This window comes from Ictidomys tridecemlineatus, chromosome 14 (genome assembly GCF_052094955.1).
Source record: "Ictidomys tridecemlineatus isolate mIctTri1 chromosome 14, mIctTri1.hap1, whole genome shotgun sequence".
NCBI lineage: Eukaryota > Metazoa > Chordata > Mammalia > Rodentia > Sciuridae > Ictidomys > Ictidomys tridecemlineatus.
The window spans coordinates 51,616,175-51,637,468 of NC_135490.1; the positions used below are offsets into that span (position 1 = coordinate 51,616,175).

General features: G+C 35.1%; 1 long non-coding RNA gene across 2 annotated transcripts in view; it reads right to left on the reverse strand.

Moving 5' to 3' along the window:
- LOC144370402 (uncharacterized) overlaps positions 1 to 16,019 on the reverse strand; it is a 43,983-nt gene extending 27,964 nt beyond the window's left edge. Inside the window, exons 1-2 of one of the 2 annotated variants that reach the window (XR_013430381.1) lie at positions 15,882 to 16,019; positions 4,671 to 4,755 (exon numbers count right to left, since the gene is read on the reverse strand). This is a non-coding gene — a long non-coding RNA (uncharacterized LOC144370402). Of the gene's footprint in view, positions 1 to 4,670; positions 4,756 to 13,210; positions 13,584 to 15,881 lie in introns of those variants that run through there. The other variant, XR_013430380.1, reaches the window with a different exon arrangement.
- Positions 16,020 to 21,294: the final 5,275 nt, after the last annotated feature.

The window sequence follows — 21,294 nt, forward strand, 5'->3', positions numbered from 1 at the left end:
AGTAATTTTAAATGATACAGAAAATTAAACTCACACTGCCCTTAACATAACACTTTCTCTTCTGCTATTTAGTAAAAATGGATCACAAAACTGTGATAAATTTAAATTTGTGCTGTTCTGCTGACAGTGAAACTTAATGAATGCCCGTATGCTATCAAGTTCAAGTTAAAAGAGTAGAGCTAAAGAAATTTCTTTATTGTATGTGAAATGTGAATTTTTTAGAAAGCGAATTGGCTGAAAGCAATTTAATGAGGTACCTTCTAAATTGAGGTGATAAGAGTAAAAAGAAGGCTTTGTAGCGCCGCAGTCCGGCTGTGCAAAATAACCGGGAGGTGAAAAGCAACTTGAAGGTTGAAGCGGGAACTGCTTTATTGAGGAGAAACTCAGCAGGAACTGAGCAGGAACTCAAGGTAGCTGATACCCAAGGTAGCAGGCACCACTTTATTGCTGAACAGCAGAGATATATATACCTAACTGATTACACACAGCTTGATTCAATTAGCATTATCTAGATACAGCAGTCAACCAATAAGGAATCCTTATCATCTTAATGGCTCTGTGGCGTTGCCTCACAAACCACTCCTCCTGGCAAACTGACAGATGCCATCTTGACTTGATTTGTGCTCCCCAACATTGTAGAAGTTGTGAGAAAGCAATTTAGATGTTCCTGATGATGTCTAAGAGGCCTGGGTGCCTAGAAGCAATCTAAATCTGAAACTACTTCAAGGATATTAAATAGGAACACTGTGTCATGTACCATTTTTGTATTTATCTTTGCTTGTTGATCTGCAATCACTCTTAAGACATTAATTATTTATTGTACTATTCCATTTAAAGAGTCAGAGAATGAAGACATAAGTCTCCAAAGACCAAAGTGATGTTCCTGAACAGGAAGTTTCTCTATGTGTCCTGTATCCATGACTACTTTTTAATTTTTCATTATATTCCAACTATAATTGGAAAAACTCATATTACTTTCAGGTCTATATTCATGTAAGTTTTGACTTATCTCTTGAATATCCCAACTTTAAGAGATTATTTACCAAAGACATATTTAGCCTAAACTTCTCCGATAAATATGTCTTTGGTAAATAATAAATTAAAACACCTCATTATGTATAAAGCCATAAATAACTTTCCGCATCATTTATTATTTACTACTAGCAAGACATCTGTTAAAAGTTTACACATATTATGTAATTTAACACCTATGGTTCCTAATAGGCTCCATTTAAATATGCTCAAAGATTACTGACTTTTCCAAGTTTTGAAATATTAATGGAGAAAATGGGCATTTTAACCCAGTTCTTCTCAGGCTGAAAATCAAATGAATTATTGTTTAAAATATTAAATATAAAATCATAACTGTGTGAAAAATTTAATGAGCCAATTTTTAATTTTACATTGAATTGGCTTTATATAGAAAAGGCTAACATAAGAAAAGGTAATGAGTGATTTGACTGCAAAATTATTTTAAATGACTTCACAAAAAAGAATCCATAAATTGCAAATAAAATTAGTATTATATCTATCAAATAGTAAAAATTTACATGAAAAAGTGATATTATCAATTGAAAAAAAATGATTCTTGTACAATTAGGAAGAGACAGGGCACATACCTTACTAAATAAGAAATACAGAGGCAGCATTAACATATAAGAAATGCAGAAATACATACTAACTAATATGTAAAAATTTTTAAGTTGAAAAATCATTTTAGATTTAGAGATGGGCAATATTTTTTTTAAAAAATCTAAAAATATTTGTAAAAGAAAAAAAATTGCTTTGAAAGAAAGAAAAGAGAATTCCAGGTTTTTAATATGTTGGAAGGAAGAGAGAAAAAAAAAAGAAAAAGGAAGAGTAATCAATATGAAAATCAGGCAAATCAGTCAATGTAATGAAAAAAAAAACAAATAAAAACCAGCAATGTGCAATAGAATGATCAAATTTACTGGATTTTAAGTCCACTACTTATGGTGAAAAAAGTTAAATTTATTACCACCATATATTACAAAGGTAATATAATATTACCTTAGACTAGAAAAATGAAGAATAGTGTTGCTTTATTAGATAATTAACAACTTATGCAAATGCCTGAAATTTTATTGAGTTTGGAGCTGAGAATTGAACCAAGTGTCACAAAGATTTATAGATTATCTCTTAGTGATAACATTTTTTAAATTTTTTGCCTACTAAGAGTTGTTTCAGAGTAATGTCTTTATTTTTTCCACAATTTAATAACTGAAAGCAACTGTGTTGTAAAAGATGGAGGACAATGGGAAAAGTTTAAGCTGCATTTGGACTAATCAAAGAGCAAATTAATGTATTTTCTGATTTAAAAAAAATACTAAAAAATATAAACACCTTTTAGCTCATGAATATTCTTCCAAAATATAACAAGTACATATATATATATAAACATTATTTATATATGAAGATTACTATGACATTGTTTATAGCATCTGAAAATTGAGTGTAGCTTCTACAAGTCTATATAAAGGAATGGATTTAATTTTAGCATATCCATTATGTGAAAAAAATATTATTAACTTAAAATTATGATGCCAATTTATTTACTCTAATAATAGGTATAAAAAGGTAATAAAGTTGAAAAAAAAAACATTTTTGATCCTGGTTTTGCAAAACGCTAATCCAATAGTAATGATTCATAAGATTATACAGAAAATATTATCCATAATCAAGAGGATAATTCTTTTTTATTTTACATTGAACTTTATGAACATGAAAAATTGACATCCTATTCCTAAAATATTGTTAGATGTTTGACAATAGGTAGAAATAACACAAAATTAGAGAATGAGTACTAATGCTAAAATTTAAGCTACAACTTTATTACCACCTATGTGAATAATGAAACACATTATTTTTAAGTGTTCCTCATTCTTTGGTCATTTGAAAATGTAAGACTGTATGTGAATATACTTTGAACATGAAATAATATTTATAAAATTACTTTTTTTTCAGAATAAAGTCTTAGAACCCTAAATTTTCTTATGCTTCATAAAAGCACTATTGTGGTTCTTACCAAGCCATTAATAATAACACTAATAATAAAAAAAAAATTGTTCAAGGCTGAGATTTCCCTTTCATGCTCAGAAGATAAACAGACAATTGGCACCAATTTATAGATTTGGAACAAACCAAACCTTGATCTGTCAGTACAAGTACAGAAAGTGAAGCTCAAGTGCTGCAAAAGGATTTGATAGTACAACAGTTTGTTTGTTTGTTTGCTTATTTGTTTTGATACTAGTGATTGAACTCCGAGGCCCTGGACTACTGAGCCACATCCCAGCCCTCTTTTGAATTTTTTTAGATATTTTTTAGTTGTTGATGGACCTTTATTTATTATTTCTTTGTATGTGGTGCTGAGAGTAAAACACAGTGCCTCACACATGCTAGGCAAACACTATATTATGAGCCACAACCTGAGCCCTCATATTTTGTATTCTTATTTAGAGATGGTCTCACTGAGTTGCCTAGCGCCTTGCTGTTGCTGAGGCTGGCTTTAAACTCGAGAGCCTCTAAGCCACTGGGATTACAGTTGTGCACCACCGTGCCTGGCTGATAGCACAACAATTTATTAAAGCAGAAGCATCTTCTGTGAATTTATTGGAAAGCTTCTGCTAACACCCTTTCAAGTGCAATCATGGGCTTTCTTTCATTCTAACTGATGACTGATTCCTTTCTTTTCTTCTGTCCAGATAACTTTAAGCTCCTTATCTTAATTGAATCTAACTTAGAAAACAAATGTGTTGTGTTCTAACATCAAATATGAAACACATTTTTGTAACAGAACATTGTTGTCTTTGATTTTCCATATTATATCCCTAAAATCACAGACACTTCAAAAAGACATTACATTGTGTTTTATGAACATTCCAAATAATAAGTAGCTAAGATAAATATTTTCTGAACTCTGAATGTTAAAATGTGGTACTTCTTTATATTCTCATATTCTAAAATAGCTACTGGTACTTCTTTGTATTCTCATATTCTAAAATAGTTAATATGATGGGCATAGTGTTCAAACTGGAGAGATTGAGTAGAGCTTGACACTAGGGGCTTGAAAATTGTTTGCCTTGGTTTGTTCTACTTTAATTATCATTTTTAGTTGAGTTCCCCTTAATTTTATGTTGGAATACTATAATAATATCCTGACTCTCGTGTGTGTGTGTATTTTTCAATTTACTTTTTCAGCTCATATGTCTGATATCAGCACCTCCCTATATAAGCACCATAACTGTTCCCAGTAAAAAGTAAAAGCAGACACACTTAAAATTTTGCATCTACAATTTACCCCTTTCCCTCAAATGTTTCTTTCAATACATCATCATTTTATTGTTAACAAGTTAAATATTGCTCCAATTCTCCTTCTTCTATCCTCTTTGTTATTACCACAAATCAGTGTTCTGGGGTGGGAGACTCCCCTGGGAACATCTGAAAATGCCTAAAGATATTGAGATGTTGTTATACTGGAGGTGAGGGAAATATTACTGACATCTGGTGAGTAGAAGCCTTGGTTACTGATAAACTACTACATTTTACAGCAAAACCCCCAACAGCACAGAATTCTGCAATGCAGAACCATCATAATGCTGAGGTCCAGAAACTGCCTGAGATCAAGACATCATTAACTGGTAAGTAGATACCTGAAACAACAGGATGAATGAATGATCTCTCTCTGTGGCTCTGGCTCCCATCCAAGACAAATTTCCACACTACAGCACAGCCAGTCTGTCCAAAATGTAAAAAGAACCTGTATTTTATACTTAAAACTTTAATTATTTAGTACAAGGGATGGAAGGCATTATAAAATTCTTCATAAATTATTTCCTCATTAACTCTTTAGTTTCTTCTCACCTCCCATTTTCTTTCTATACCAAACTTAAGCGCTACTGAAGAGTTTTCTATTATTTAAATGTTCATCTTCTCTCTCTGTTGTCTGATTTCTGGCATTTTGATATGCTGAAGCTTCTGCATGATTGCTATGACACTCAACTGATAGGGCTTGTTACCTTTGGACATAGGTCTCCCTCTGAGGAAAAAATAGAATATAATCGGAAAAATGCAAATAACCACTGCATCACTGGAATTTCTGAGAGAGCTTATTATACTATTTTGGAAAATTAATTTAGTACATTTTGAAATTGTGTTGCATTCTAAAAAACAAACACCCACCTCAGTTTGTTATTTTTGCCATTTTAACACACAATAAGATACTTCTGAGACAATGTTTTTCTCCTGATTTGTTTTGGCACTGGAACCTGGAGTCATCCACCAAGACAGAGTGGCTAAGGAAGATGGACTTCCCTTCATTTTCAGATGCTCCAGTTGTGTGAGCATTAAATATTATTCCATCTACTTAATAGCCAGAAAGTCACAAAATAATTGAGAAAAAAATAGCAGGTTTTGAGACAGTGAGGAATTCTTCCTGCTTATACTTTAAGAAAGAAAAATCAATATGAACAAAATTTCTAGTGATGTTAATTGGCTTAGGTAAGGTAGGGGATAGCCATCTGAACAAGTCACTGACATATCAATCTTATCTTTTGGAATTTTAAGCAATTTATGACAAAGGAAACTGATTTTGCCAATCTGAGAGATAGTGGAGAATTTTTCTCTTTAAATAAAATCATCCTACTGACTTACACAGATAGATCTCAAATTTTTGTATCATGCTGCTTGATTTTACAAATGCCACTGTCCAATTTCCCTTAGATTTTTTTTAAGTTCTCTTGTGTAATATGTAGGAGTAGTTTCTTGGCCTGATGGGCACAATTTCCCCTTTGCGACACAGTGAAAATAAGGATACTGGTAATAGACATCAATAAGTTCCATTCCAATTTTTAAAGAATTAGCATTTATGTTTAGTTTTCAAAAAATAAAAATCAAACAAATGTTATTCCTCATAAAAGACTTGTGACACAGAATATTTAATTTTTATAATTTTGCTGTTTCCTTCACCTATCCACAATAACATATTCCTTTTTAGAGTGGAAGAGATAAAAGCTTTTGTGTTGATGGCTTGTTAAAGAGAGAAAGTGAAATGAGCTTAAGTTTGATTTAAAAAATGTGTTTTTCAGAATATGTGTAAGTTCAATTTTTATTTTTTTTATATAGAGAGAATTTTAATATTTATTTTTTAGTTCCCGGCGGACACAACATCTTTGTTGGTATGTGGTGCTGAGGATCGAACCCGGGCCGCACGCATGCCAGGCGAGCGTGCTACCACTTGAGCCACATCCCCAGCCCCAATTTTTATAAGCATTAAAATCAAGCATTTCTAAGTGATCCGACTTAACTCTTCTTTTAAATTTATTTCATAGATAATAGTAGGCAATTAAAAACTACTCCCCACATCCACAGAAGCATTATTTTCCACTTAAGAAACTCAAGTACCTTTGTTTCATTATCTATTAGAGGATAGAGAAATACTAGGTCTGACAAAAATATATGTATGATATGTATAATATATAATATATATATATAATAGACAGGCATATTTCAGTATGTAAATTGTATCTCTGCCTGTCTTAAAAATTGCTAATTAAAAAAGTGAATGCCATTCTAATTTTATTCTGTTTAAGAGGTAATTTATTCAAGAATATTCAGAAATCATCTATTTAATGGAAGGTTAGATTTTATTAGCATAATCCAAAAGTAACATTTATTACTGGGGAAAGTAAGTGGTGTGGGGCTTTCATTTGGGCTTTAAAGATTGTGTCCACTTGCACTGTAGAATTATTGTAAGAAGTTCCTTGTCACAAAATATAGAATTAATATTATAGCTCTGAATATTGAATATAATACACAGTAACTAGAAACTTTAGATATATTTTATATTTAGATTATTCTTTCATTCTTCTTTTTATATACTAGATGTTGATGATCTAAAGAATGATACAATATGATACTAATCTTGAAAGAATTTGCATCATAATGGAGAAGATATCTATTTGTAAAAACTGAGACAAAGCACACTTAATGTTGTGATTAAAGCTTTTGAAAAAGTATATGGAAATTAGATTAATAAGCTCTCACTTTTATTAGGATGGGAAAGTAATGATGGTACAGCAGAAATTCTTTGGGGCATGAAAAAAAAGAGAATTCTAAGTGGAGCTTAAAGAGCTAGAGGCAATGGAGGCTATGTTGGCAAATGTTAAGCATAAATAGAGACAGAGAAACAATAAAAATCAGAAGAGGTAGGAAATGTGTGAAGCAAAGGAATTATGTGTACAAGTATTAGTGGGGCTGAGTTTGTTCCTACAGGGAATTTGAAAGACTATTTGTGATCATGCTTGGAAGAGCTAGGGGACATATAAATAAATATTGAGTTTATTGCATAAATAATAGAATACTTTCTTACTTTTGTGGGTATGGCATGGTTAAATGTTTATTTTAGAAACTAATGCTTGTGAGAGGGGAGAATGGCACACTTGAGAGAGACTCATGACAGGAAGAGCAAGTAGGGGCAGGTCACTGTTCTCTAGGCTAGAGATAAGAGAAAGGAAGGTTGTAAGCATGGGCAATAATGACAAAATGAGAACTTATTTAGAAAGCAGAATAAACAAACATAATAGTAAGGATTTGATTTTTATAAGGTGTGTTGTAGCTAAAATCACAAAATTTAGAGATTTAAAATTGCCTATAGTTATGTCTCAATTATGGTAAAAACTGCATTAAAATAATTGAATACTTGGTGTGTCACAGCAACTCATGTGGTGGGAACAGCAGCAGTGGCCAGGAAGCACAGTTTCAGAAGGTTCCTGAGAGCCACTGCCTGCAGCACCTGCGTGAGCCTTGTGCTCCCAGCCAGGAAGTTCCAGAGGAAGGTCAGCTCTGAAGAAAGTGAGGCTAAGAAGAAGCCCAAGAAGAGGTCTTCCAGGCTATCTGCTCAGACTGCTGCTTCCAAGGCAGATGCCAAAACCAGAAAGGTTTTCTTTCATAGTCAGCAAATGGAAATAGTGATGTGAATGAATAACTGTGATATGAAGTAATAAATGCAGTTTTGCAAATATTTCTAAAATAGACCAGACAGGAAGCAGCAAGTCATCAAGTTGACTGTATAAAGTGTATGTTCACAAAAGGGAAATTTTAGAAGGATCCCAAAGAGGAGTTGGATATTTCCAGATGGAGCAGAGTGAGACTGAGAGGTCTGTGAAAAGAAAATAGGATTTCAGGAGGTGCATCATCATCTGCCTAACTAGAAATATATTAGACAGTTAAGGGAACTGAAAGACTTTAATTTGATTGAAATGCACAATATATTTCTATAACAAAGGGAAAATAGGCAAAAGAGAAATTAGAGAGTACATTGCTTGGTCCTTTAATAAGCAAAGACAGGAATAACATGGGGATGTTTACATTTTAGAATAATCTCATTGGCTTTATTGCTGACGATGGGATAACGGGATGTAAGACTTATGAACGAGGGGCTCAGAGTAGAGCTTACTATATTTTAGCAGAAAGATGATACAAATTTTAATGTCATTATCAGTTACCAGAGGATGTGTTATTTAGAGTCAACAAAATATGATTACATTGAGAAGTAAATTGAGAAGTAAAGTTGATATATGTTTGATTTGATATATTTTGACCTGGAATTTATATATTTAAAAAAAAAAACCTTTTATAATTTACACTGTTTACTGTGCCTCTATAGATGAAATGTTTGAAAGATTTACTGAGTCTGACAATTTTAGTGTTTTAGCCTCCTGATTCATTAATATAAAATGTTACATTTTAAGTAAGGGAAGTATTTTTTGTTTGAATTACTGCTGTCTAAAAAAGATATTTAAATGATTATATCAAAAAAGAATTTATTATGTCTGTTTTATTATTTAATTTTCCTTTTAATGTGTTATGGAAAACAAAAGTTTAGTAATGCAAAGTTACATTATTTTACATAATTTTGGAATAATTTTTAGCTAAGTTATCTAAGGCAAAAAATAAAAAGTAAAGTTTTAGAAAGCCTGTTATGTGGTAGGAGGTGGAAAACTAGAGGTGTGCAGAATTTGTGGTTAGAGAGTGATCCTTCCCATCTCTTCTAGATGCTTCCCTTACTCTTACCATTTCTCCAAATTTGATATTGATACTCTCTTCTCACCTTTTTCCAAAGAGGCAATTACATTACTTTCTATGATTGCAGAAAGTGATGATTACATTATATTAGATTTTGACACTAAATTACACACTGGTGAGAAAGCCATGCTCTTCATTCGGTTTTTATTTTCATCACTAAGGCAATATAAAGGTGACTTGCATTCTGTAGTCACAAGTTACTTCAATATTCCTAGTGAAACATAACAGAAACATATATATGTTTTATTTCATTAAGATCTCCTGAAGGGAGACAATTCTTTGTTGTATACTAGAGCCTTTTTCCCCAAGTTTTGAAAAGCAAAATGTCTCCAGGTATTGTCAACTATCTCCTAGACTATTAAAATGGGGGAAGAGGCAAAAACTTCTGTGATCCAGATGCAAAAGAAACATTAAATATTTAAAGATATTTCATCTTTTAAATTCTAATGAAATGCCCAAACACAATTCTTTTTTTAATTTAATGTTTAGTTGTAGTTGGATACATACCTTTATTTTATTTATTTATTTTTATGTGGTGCTTAGGATTGAATGCAGGGCGCCGCACATGCTAGGCAAACACTGTATCACTGAGCCACAAGCCCAGCCCCCCCAAATACAATTATTGTCTAAAGAAATATGGAAAGAAAAAATCATCACTTTATATGCCTGTAGATCTAATAGATCTACAAGTGGTTTTGTTATATCATATTTGTAGAAAAGAGTAGAATGGAAGATAAAGTTTTCCCATTCAGTTTTCTCAATCTGAATGCTCTTGTACTCTAAGCAAGACTTGTTGATTTCCCTCATAATTAAACATAATCTACATTCTGTTACAGCAACACATTCAAGGAGAGAAAAAGGTACCAATCATTTACTTGCAGAAAGAAAATTAACAATTTGCTTCATGTTGCTTTGAAATAACCATTTAGGTTTTTAAAAAGTACCCAAGGTTTTCACCCACTTTCTCCTTACCCTATCGTCATTGAACATAATAGACAGCTAATAAAAATGTGACCTTATGTGGGGGAGATATTATTTTCAATCAATCACTAGTTTGGATAAATGTTTTGAATCATTCAATGGTAACTGAGTCCTTCTGCTCCACTGGCATATATGGGAGACACAATTAGGTTTACTGTAATTATCAACTACTTCCTATAAGCAAATAGAAATGATAGCTAAATAATCTTTAAGTGAATAATATTAAATATCACAATTATGAAAAAAGTAAAGAATATGAGTTATTTAATATTTTTTTTGAATTCCAACTCACTGTTTTGCCTGGAATTACACTACATTATGTTGAAGTAATTGGTAAACTATACTATTATGAGTGTAAATTTTACAAATATTGAAATTACTGCATTCTGAATAAAATCACAAACTCTTAAAATGGGATATTTAAAGAGGGGAAAACATTAACTAATACAATTATCTAAAAATTTTTATTATACTTTACTGGGCAGTCATAGTCATAGTATTCTTATAAATACTTTTTAAAACATTTTTTTTGTAGTTGTAGATGGGCAGAATGCATATATTTTATGTTTTTTTTTATGTGATGCTTAGGATCAAACCCAGTGCCTCACACATGCTAGGCAAGCATTCTGCCACTAAGCTACAGCCCCAGCCCCAAGACATTCTTTTTAAGTATCATTAAGTTTACACATATTTTTTTGGAAGGGATTGAGTATTTGTTCATCTATGATCAACACTTTTAGGCTAATTTTCTGTTTTAACTCAAGTTTTTAAAAACCTGCTTTTATTCACATTAAAACAAACTGCTTGATATGTTCTCAATAAGTAGATGATAAATAAAGATGTAATTATTCCTATAAGTAGGATGTGGATGCACTGGAGCAAACACCAGCAAGAGTGAGGGCATGCTGCTAAATTGTCTCACCTACTTTTATCATGCTGTATCCACTTTAGGGATCCAATTTATGTGGTTAACAAAACTTTCAACAAATTCATTTCATCCTCACAGCAATTATATAATGGGGAGATCAACTTAATTTTCATTTTACAACTTGGGAAACTGAAGAACAAAAATATCCCATAACTTATATAAAGTGGCATGCCAATAGTGGCACAGCATGGATCTGAACAGTTTTGCTTCAGTAGCAGAATTTTTCCAACCTCAATAGACACACAATTCAGTTAGCAATCTCATTAAATTCAGATTCAGACTCAGTACTTCTGGTTAGGGGAAAACAACATTCTGAGTTTTAACAATCACACCTGTGATACAGATGTTGATGGTCTGAAGATTACCCTTTAATTAGCAAAGTTCTAATCTACACTGGACAATAGTGAGAGATATGGCAACCATCAGAAACACAGTTTATCCTCAGAAAATTACTCTTATGTGCAAATTGCCAACTTCTGATTTAGAACTTATGCTACTTCCTTTTCTTTCTTTTAAAAAGGGAAGTTAACAAAATTTGCAAGTATTATGGTATTTACAAGTATTATAGTAGCTGATTTCAGGTTTTGATAGTCAACATATGATTAATATAAACTTGAAACTGTAATATCTACCTTCCCCTCATCCAAAAACAATTTACAATTACTCTTGAAGGCCTTCCCCTCATCCAAAAATGATTTATAATTACTCTTGAATATCTTCTTTAACATAGATTCAGCCCAAACCCATTAATATTTAGGAGTACATGTTTGTACCCTCTATACAGGAAAAGAAATTCAAGATTAACTTAGAAATCCAGCACCTTTCTAAACTTTTGCTATTTACACAAGTGCTGACTATAAGTGGAAAAGGAAGCACATCCTTTGATAAATAGAACGTAAATGTCAACACATTACTAAACAACTCTCGTCCATAAATTTTTGTGAAACAAATGTATGTTCATAATAATTTCCCTTCACGCTTACTGGTGAATTGATTTTTATACCCTAATCTAAAATATAGAAGTAAAAAGTATAAGCATAAACCAAAAAACATATATTATTTCCCTGTGTTTAAAATGCATTGGCCCACAGGCCTTCAATACTTAAAACCTAAAATACCATCAAATCATTAGAAATTAAATCTTCAACAACCTTTTTTACTAAAAGAAAAAGAAATATTCCTATTGACATATAATCAAACACTTTTAAAGTCATGCATTTAATTTGACAATGATATCTACCCAAAGGCCATCCTGCATGTGTATATTAGACCTAATTACGTAACTAAAGAATAACTTATTAATTAAAACAAAAGAAGGGATTTAAGACAAATCTCCCTAGTACAAGTAATTCTGGTTTTCCTATATCTCATTCAACACTTTCCTGAATGTACCCAGATACACTTAACATGTCTTCCCTGAGGTATAATTAACACTGTCACATACTTTGACAAGTTTATACACACACACACACACACACACACACACACACACACACACAACCTTACCAAAAGCCATAATTAAATAATCGCACCTGGAAGTAGCAAGCATAAGGTTTCAAAGGTCTCATGCAATATTAACCCACAAATTCTAAATGTACTTATGATTGTGGAATCCCATTTTTAATTACAACATAAATTAACAAATCTAAATAATACAACTACCATAAAGCTAAAATTCTCATTTATACAGCTATGAGTTAAAAGAAATGTAATACCAAAATCTATTGCATTTTCTGGCATGAAAGCAAAAACACAACACAAATTTAGGCTTTTCTATCAAAATTACAAAAACTAACCTTCTACCCAGGAGAATCCAAAGACACACAAAAGCATCTGCATTATTTTACATATGAGGTACATGGAAAAAAGTCTCTCCCCAAAGTAGTAAGAAATAACTTCTAATTTCCTAAGAAACTTGTATTTTACATTTGTTTTTTTTTCCTGAATCACTTACACAGCCACAAACAAACTCAGATATTAAAGAACTAGAGAAGTTAAAAGATATCCTTTTCAATAGCCAACAGTCACCAAAGACTGTGACAAAAGAAAATCGATATAAGTATTCCATGTTACTGTGCAAAAGCAAGCCCAAAGTTTTACTGCTTCACTAGTTAAATCACTAAATGTTAAGCATTATTTCATGAACTTAAATGAAATCTGGTATATAAAGAGAAAAAATATGCGATAAGTGAAACTTACTTTCTATTTCACAGAAAGATTTTACTCCATCTAAAATAATCCTGTGACCTTGTGGAAACAGTCCTGGGTTAAATACTTATTAAAGTACATTCCTTTACCAAATGTACCAGTACATTACTGCTCTGAAAGCATTCAATATGTCTACTGTCGCGACCCCTTGCCCGCAAGGAAGACGCAACTCAGGAATCTTCTTTCAGCGGTTTATTCAGGCCCTTGATATTTCTTCTACTACCCCTCAGATGCCCCTCCCAGCCTTAATAAAGCATCTCAAGGCCCAATGCGAAGCTGCCACGTGGAACTTTCTCATAGGGTGCTGAAAAGCCATGCGCCAACTCTCCCAAATAAGGAGTTGTTTGTCGCAAACCACAGCGGAGCCAGCGCCATCTTGTAATGGCGACCATAGTCTGCACAAGCGGCAGAAACGGCTCACCACAGTTCCCCCTTTCTGTTTTCTTAAAACAATACAGGCGAGAGTAGAGGTCCTATCCCACTGTGCAGAAGTGCCTGCATAGTATGGCTCAGTCCTAAGGAGGGCCCTTCCCTAGACCTGACTCCATATCAGCCGACGCCTTTTTTCGTGGGGCGGGGCGTGGACGGGGCGTGGACGTCAAACCCGCATGCAATAGGACATGCTCCCCTTGAGGTCCCTCTTCTCAATGGATCACTCAAGTGCCGTGCCTTGCCTCGCATCCTGTATTGTGAAGATGGTGAACAAGAGGGGATAACTGAGGTTGAACTGTGGCTGTCTAGAAATACAGCTACAAACAAGTTGGCAGCACCCTGAAAGAAAGGCACGGAATTTAAGGCGATAGATAAGCACTAGTGTGGAAACCCGTCTGCGTGCAATGGTATCAAGACCTGCAGAGTGCAAGGGCTTTCCAACACTGGAAAGAAGGTAAAAAGAGGACATGTCGATCCCAGTGCAATGTTAAAATAACTTGGGGTGCAATGACCATGTCAAAGATTTACTGTTTAAGATGCGCAAGCCAGACTTGAGGTGAGTTGCCATTTTCTAAAGCTACAAGAGCTTGTATGATCATAGCCTTATCGTGAGCACTGCGGGACTTGAGGTGACAGAGAAATCACAAACAGAGGAACATACCGAAGCAACACATTGCACCAAAAATGCCTACTCCCACCCACTCTTTAAAAAAGGAAAAGGCAGAAGATATCCAATCGGTGAATTGACCCAAAGTCACGGGATCAACACGGGTACTATTCAAGACAGCTATCTTCGTCAGTTGAGACTGGATCATGTCTTCCGCTGCCATGGACCAATTTACGGCCAAATATTCGCCAATGATGCGGGAAGCATTTCTGGAATCATTAAATCTGACAGAGGTTATACACAAATGTGCACGTTGGTCAACACAACCCAAAAGCACCAAGTCAGCCAATTCTTCTACCTGAGCTTGGAGTAAATCTATTCTTTGGTTGGCAGCTTAAATTCCTGACAAAATATGTTGATTAACTTTATTTTGAGATTCGAGTATGGTGGAAGTTTGTTGAATAACATTATTAATAGTGGCAGCAGTTTGTACTTGACTGGCCATGGCTACTCCAGCTGTAACTGCTGCAGCAGCAGCAAGGCCTGCATTAGTTAATGGCCCACCTATCTCTCTACAGACTTTCATCCAAGCCTCTATGCCTTTGTTTTTATAAGGAGTAATAGCTGCCTTACATTCTTTAGTACACTGTTCAAAGACCAATTGTTTAATCAAGGGCATGGCTCTATCGGGATCACCAAAAATTTTTCCTGAAGCATCCACCATCCTAGCAACAAAGTCTGAGATCTGTATTGACTGTTCTCCAAACTTGAGAATGAAAAGTTTTCCCGGAGCCTTGGACTCCTCCCACGTACGGGGGCGGAACTATTGGAGGCATGGGGAAGGGTGGAGCAGCATCAAGTACTGGCTCCTCCTCTAGATTTTCCACCTCCCCAGAACTAGATTTATTACCCTTCTCACAGCAGGCTTTTACATCTGTTGTTTCCCGTTTTTTCTTTTTTATCTAAGTCTTACGTAATTGTTGTAATAACTTGTCCAATTCCTCAGAACTGTCCGAGCTACTTGTGTCCTTGGGAGTTTTTAACTCAGTCAAGTCCGGATAGAGCCTTCTCCTCTGTTTAACTTCAGACTCCCTTGTCTGTTCACCACTCTTACTCCTAATACTTTTTGCTACCTCGCTATGTGACCCCTCCGATTTCTCTTCATGCAATTGCTCAAGAACGGCCTGACCCTCGCTCACAGCTTTCTGGCATTTACCATCCATTATACACCCCCTCACTAATTTCCAAAGCGGAATGGTACCACCCTTTAAAGTTTTTTGTTTGTAAGCGAAATCCAGATCTTTCCCTAATTTGTCCCAACTGGGAATCGTGAGACTCCCTGAAAAAGCAAACCAAGGAGCTACAGAGTCAGTCTCTTCTAAAAACCTCTGTAATGTGCTCCTCTTCACTTTAAGTCCCTTAGAATGCAGTAACCCGTCCAAGGCCAGCAAAATTGGGCTTGAGGAAGTAGCACCCATACTGTTCCAAGCAGTATAAAGAAAGTGAAAATACAAAACCCCGCTCTCTCCTTATTTACAGAGGAGCATCTTATTTTATTATTTTTCCCCGCTCTCTCTTTATCTACAGAGGAGCTGCCCCGCTTTGATCGCGGATCCCACTTACCTGGGACTAACTGGTGCACCACCCCTGACTGCTGAAAGTTCTGGTTCCCGGGTTTCAGCACCACTTGTCGCGACCCCTTGCCCGCAAGGAAGACGCAACTCAGGAATCTTCTTTCATCGGTTTATTCAGGCCCTTGATATTTCGTCTACTACCCCTCGGATGCCCCTCCCAGCCTTAATAAAGCATCTCAAGGCCCAATGCGAAGCTGCCATGTGGAACTTTCTCATAGGGTGCTGAAAAGCCATGCGCCAACTCTCCCAAATAAGGAGTTGTTTGTCACAAACCACAGCGGAGCCAGCGCCATCTTGTAATGGTGACCATAGTCTGCATAAGCGGCAGAAACGTCTCACCACAGTCTACTATGTTCTCTAGATGTATATTCATACACTGGTTTAAGCCATTTGCAGAAAATCAACAGAAACCCTTAAAAACGTTTGACCTGACATGCAATTTTAAGACATGTGAGTTTTAAATTGACAGATCTTTACATCTTTCGTAATGAAAATTATCAGAATATACTCAGAAAGTTAAGTGATTCTTCCACAGAGCAAATTTAACTTGACCTCCTAAATGGTACAAATTTGACACACCATTTAGAAGGCTAAAAGAAATACTGATTTACTTCTTCTCTAAAGCAATACTGTTCAACAAAATTATAATGCAAGTTACACACGTAATTTTGAATTTTCTAATAACTATGCTAAAATGATAAAAATACAATTTTAAAACACTTACTAAACATGCCAAATATTATTTCAACATGTAATAAATATCTTTAAAATATTTATTCTTTTACAAATTGTACTAAGTTTTCAAAATCCAGTATGCATTTCACACTTACAGTATATCACATTTTGAACTAACCACAACATCCTGGTCCATAGTCAGAATGTGGCTAGTGGCTACACTATTGAGCGGTATACTTTTTAAGTAATATTTTGAGATCTGACATACCACTCTGTTTATAATTAGTTCACATTCATGTCTCCTTTATAAACTGAAATGGCTGTGACTACAAATATAAGCAAAACTGTTAATTCACTGGATAAATCAGTTCAGATCCCCCTTATCTGGGAATCTGGTTAACACACACAATAAGTAGCAAATGGATTATTCCTTATTATGTCTCAAGTAGTCTTCAGAGATGGTGCTGATCAACATGTGCAAACACAATTTGTAGCAAAAACACAGGTTAAACACCAAAACATTTTTATATCAAAGCATAACACTGCCTTAATTATACCATCCCTTCCCCTCACATTCTTGAGCACATACTTCTATGCAATTTATTTATAATATTGCTCTCTAAATTTGATAAATTTTATCAACCATACAGTCACCATTCAAAAATAAACAGAACACTATATAAGACACAAATAAAAAAAATCAACCAGCTACTTTTAATACAATTTGTCAACCAATCTTAAATTCTTGAGTTCCACTGAATTTGATTCTTCTCACAATTCCAATTAAGATACTACTAAGAATTCTCCCAAGTCATTAGGATATTTGCTTAAAATGTAAATAATTCCAACAATGTGTTTTCTAGAAAATAACAACTACAACCATAGCTTAGCACATAAAATTTGTCCTTTAGGCAAGTTACTGAATAAATCAAACAGATACAACTATACTCCTGTTTAATGCTTTTACATTTTGTAACACCATATTCAACAATTTCTAAATTTGGAAAATCAATTCAGATTGCACACAAGCACTAACTTTAAAACTTAAAACCTTACAGGTTTCTACAAAATACTTGTGAATAAATATATTACACAGAACAACAACAGAAAAATCAACACCACTCAAACAAATCTCAGCAAGAAGCACAAGATCACTATATTCATAAGTACAGAATATATGATACATGCTAAGAGTATTTTTCTCCTAATTTAATTTAATTACCTAGGCAATTTTTGTTTAAAGCACTTGCAAAGCTTTAAGAAAGCAAACATAGCTAGCTAGCCTCTTCTGCTGCACATACATACAAGGATAATACATTCATCTCCTAATATTGTTTCCACAATTTAGAAATCAAAACAACAAAAGTTGTTTCTTACCTGCAGTTAGGAGAGGATTAAGGGTTATTTCAGCTAGATCCTTCTGAATTCCCTTAGTGAAATGGGAACAGACAAAAAGTATTTGAGACAGTCTAAAAAATAACCAGAAAATCAGAATGCCCTCTACCATCATGCAGGTAAATGAAGGCTGGTTTTGCCTTCAGTAATGCTAACATGACTGCTTCCTCTTTGTTCTCAGAGGCATAACCCAAACTCCTTTACAGAAAATTGCAGCTTTTTTTTCACTTGCTACTGTAAATAGGTAGGTCATTTACACCTGATTTGAGAAAGTGCTCCACTACTACTCAACAAAACGATATAAAATCTATTTTAAAACTGTTTTTACTAAAGAAATTCTCTTTGAAGCTTATATGCAAATGAGACAAAATGGAAGGAGGAAAAGCCCTAGAATATTTTTGACAATGACTTCAATCCACATTTACTGGGGTAAAAGTTAGAAAGCTATTGCAAGAGCACATTAATAGTTTTGTCAATATTTTATCTGTTTTTTTAAAAAAAAGTTTAAAATTTACAAATACCTTTACCAATGAAAAACTTCCAAGGACTATTTTAGCAATCTTACTTAACCATTTCTTTTCTCTGATCTTAGGTACAGCATGTAAATTTAAATTTCATACTCTTGGAGGAAAGAGGGCCTTGAGGTAAGGGGAAAAAGCATTTCTGTGATTTTCTTGAAATTTACAATGTTTTCAAATGTTGTTTAATGTTCTCTCCACAAGATTACAACACACTGAGAAGAATTTTAAATTATTTCAAAGACTGCTGCTATTCAATATAATATTCTCAAGTTCATTAGTGTTTGATTAATGGTGCAATGACGGTGAAAATGTATAGAAAAATAAGAACATGAATCACTATAAAATGCAATAATTGATCAGTTTTTATATTCTCTTTTTCTTTTAGTTGTGATCAATGAAAAACAACAAAACATCAACATTAGGTCATGCTATAGGTACCTTTTATGTTTGATTCAAGAGTTCTACTCAATACAACCACTATCACTGATGGAGTCCCATTGATGGATTTTTTTGCCATCATAGAAAATAAAAGTCAGCAGGAAACAAATAATCTTTCACTTCCAACGAACAAATGTTTTTTTTTCTGCTGTTGATTTTCAATACTATGTCAAGAACATCCAGGAGTTTTAAAGATGTGCAAAATTTTAACAGCAAAGTGACACCTGAGATTGTTAATGGCTACTTTTCAGTTTTATTTGATCTCACAAGAACAAAGAGGGATGACTACAAAAAAATTGTACCTATTATGCAAGATTTAAAGACTTGTTTGTAAAACTAAGCAAATTTAAAATCTTCTTTTTCAAAAAAAGCCAAGGCCTGACATTCAACATTTTTTAGCAAATATAAACTTTTTTGATCATTTCCTTTCATGAAAAGTTACACATTTCCTTTTATGAAGCTGACACCACAGATGCCTGGACTGACACCCACGTGGACACGTGCTAATTTCACTCAGGAGTATAACTCACAAAAGAAACATCCCCAATGTACCATCTAATTCAGTTTCACAGATTTTCCTTGCCAACTCCTTAAACTGTCAGGATGAGAATTCAGTCTCTAGGACTCTTGCTGAAATTACCAAAGTACAGAATAAGTTTGCTTAGAAGCATAATTTTAGTGAGGATGTTTTCATGCTCCCTAAAGGATGACAATTCATTCAAGTACAAATAAAATTGGTCATGAAGTATTTCTGCAGTATTGTTCTTGATGTAAAAATAAAAGCATTTAATTGCTTGGAAGACAACCTGACAATGTTACCTTTTAGCACTAGTGGATAACTTACCAGTGGTTTTCCTAGAGAGTTTGGTGCTCTTCTTCCAATGGGTGGCAGAAGGTTGTTTCTTCATGATCTTCAGGCTCTGGAGCAGCAGGGTCTTGCTGGTTCACATCTGAACTGCCACTGCTGGTGCTGGGGCTGTCATCATCATCGGACATTTGCTTATCACTGGCCATCTTCATGAAGTTGTCACTTGGAAAACGTTTTTAAAGAGAAAAGGGAAGAAGAAATGTTAATCTAAGAAATCAATCAACAGCTTTTCCTTATCTTAATATCATTCCCAAATTGTATCTTTATAAAAAGGCTTCAAAAGTGTTAACATTTATTGTATGAAAATGTTACTGGGGATAGGATGAGTCTTACAATGCCAGCTCTCAGGGATTGTCCGAAATCACCCACTCACATTTTTTTCCATTCCTTGGATAATCTATCAATTGTCTACTTTCTCAGAAAGCATGAAAAACATTTGCCAGGGAAGTTAAGGCAAGGAGTATTAACAACATATGACACACTGTAAATAACAGGTTTTTATGAAAAATGTTAAAAAGTCACTACAGGTCTAAATATTCACAGACTGACATGGGTCAGAGCTACCAAATTCCCTTTCCCAGAGGAAAACATTCCCTGTTAACCGCTCATATGCTTATTTAAGGTGAACATCCCTCTTCTATGCACGTAGAACCTTTAAAAACAACACTGGGAAATTTAAAACTCAACTAACAAGCTGCCCTAGCCTTTTCCAGGGCCAGCAATGAAGAGTCATCCAGCCGCCACCATGGGAAAAGCAGAATCCAAACTGCACTTTCGGCAAAGCTCCCCACATCACCAAGGTTCCTTGCTCAATATTTACATCACGGGGGACATTTTATACAAAATTAACGAAAAGAAGGGTAAAAGCCCAAGGAAAAACAACAAAGACCCAAGAACTGCAACAAATGTCTGTGCCCTCATGGGCTAGCCGCTGCTGCTGTCGCTGCTGCTGCCGGCGTCCACGCAGCTCCGCAGCCCTTTGTGGGGAAGGCTGCCCCAGCCGCCAAGTAATAGGAGCAGCCAAAAGGCCCCGCAGCTCGGGACACCGGTGACGTGGATGCCTGGCATGAATGTAGTTGCTGCTGCCGCTGCCACCGCCGCCCTAACTGCCCACCCCCAGGACCCCAGCCCCGCCGCCCTACCTTGCCACCTGAAGGAAGCTGCCACCGCCCCTACTGCCCCCTACGTGGACCCCAGCCCCACCGCCTTACCTCACAGCGGGAATGAAGCTGCCGCCGCCACAGCCCCAGCCGAAGCCCACGGGGACACCATCCCCGCTGCCCTACTTCCCAGCGGAAACGTAACTGCTGCCGCCGCCGCCCTAACTGCCCACGCCCCAGGACCCCAGCCCCGCCGCCCTACCTTGCCGCCTGAAGGAAGCTGCCGCTGGCCCTACTGCCCCCCATGCGGACCTCAGCCCCTACGCCTTACCTCGCAGCAGGAATGAAGCTGCCTTCGTCACTGCCCCGGCTGAAGTTCACATGGACACCATCCCCACTGCCCTA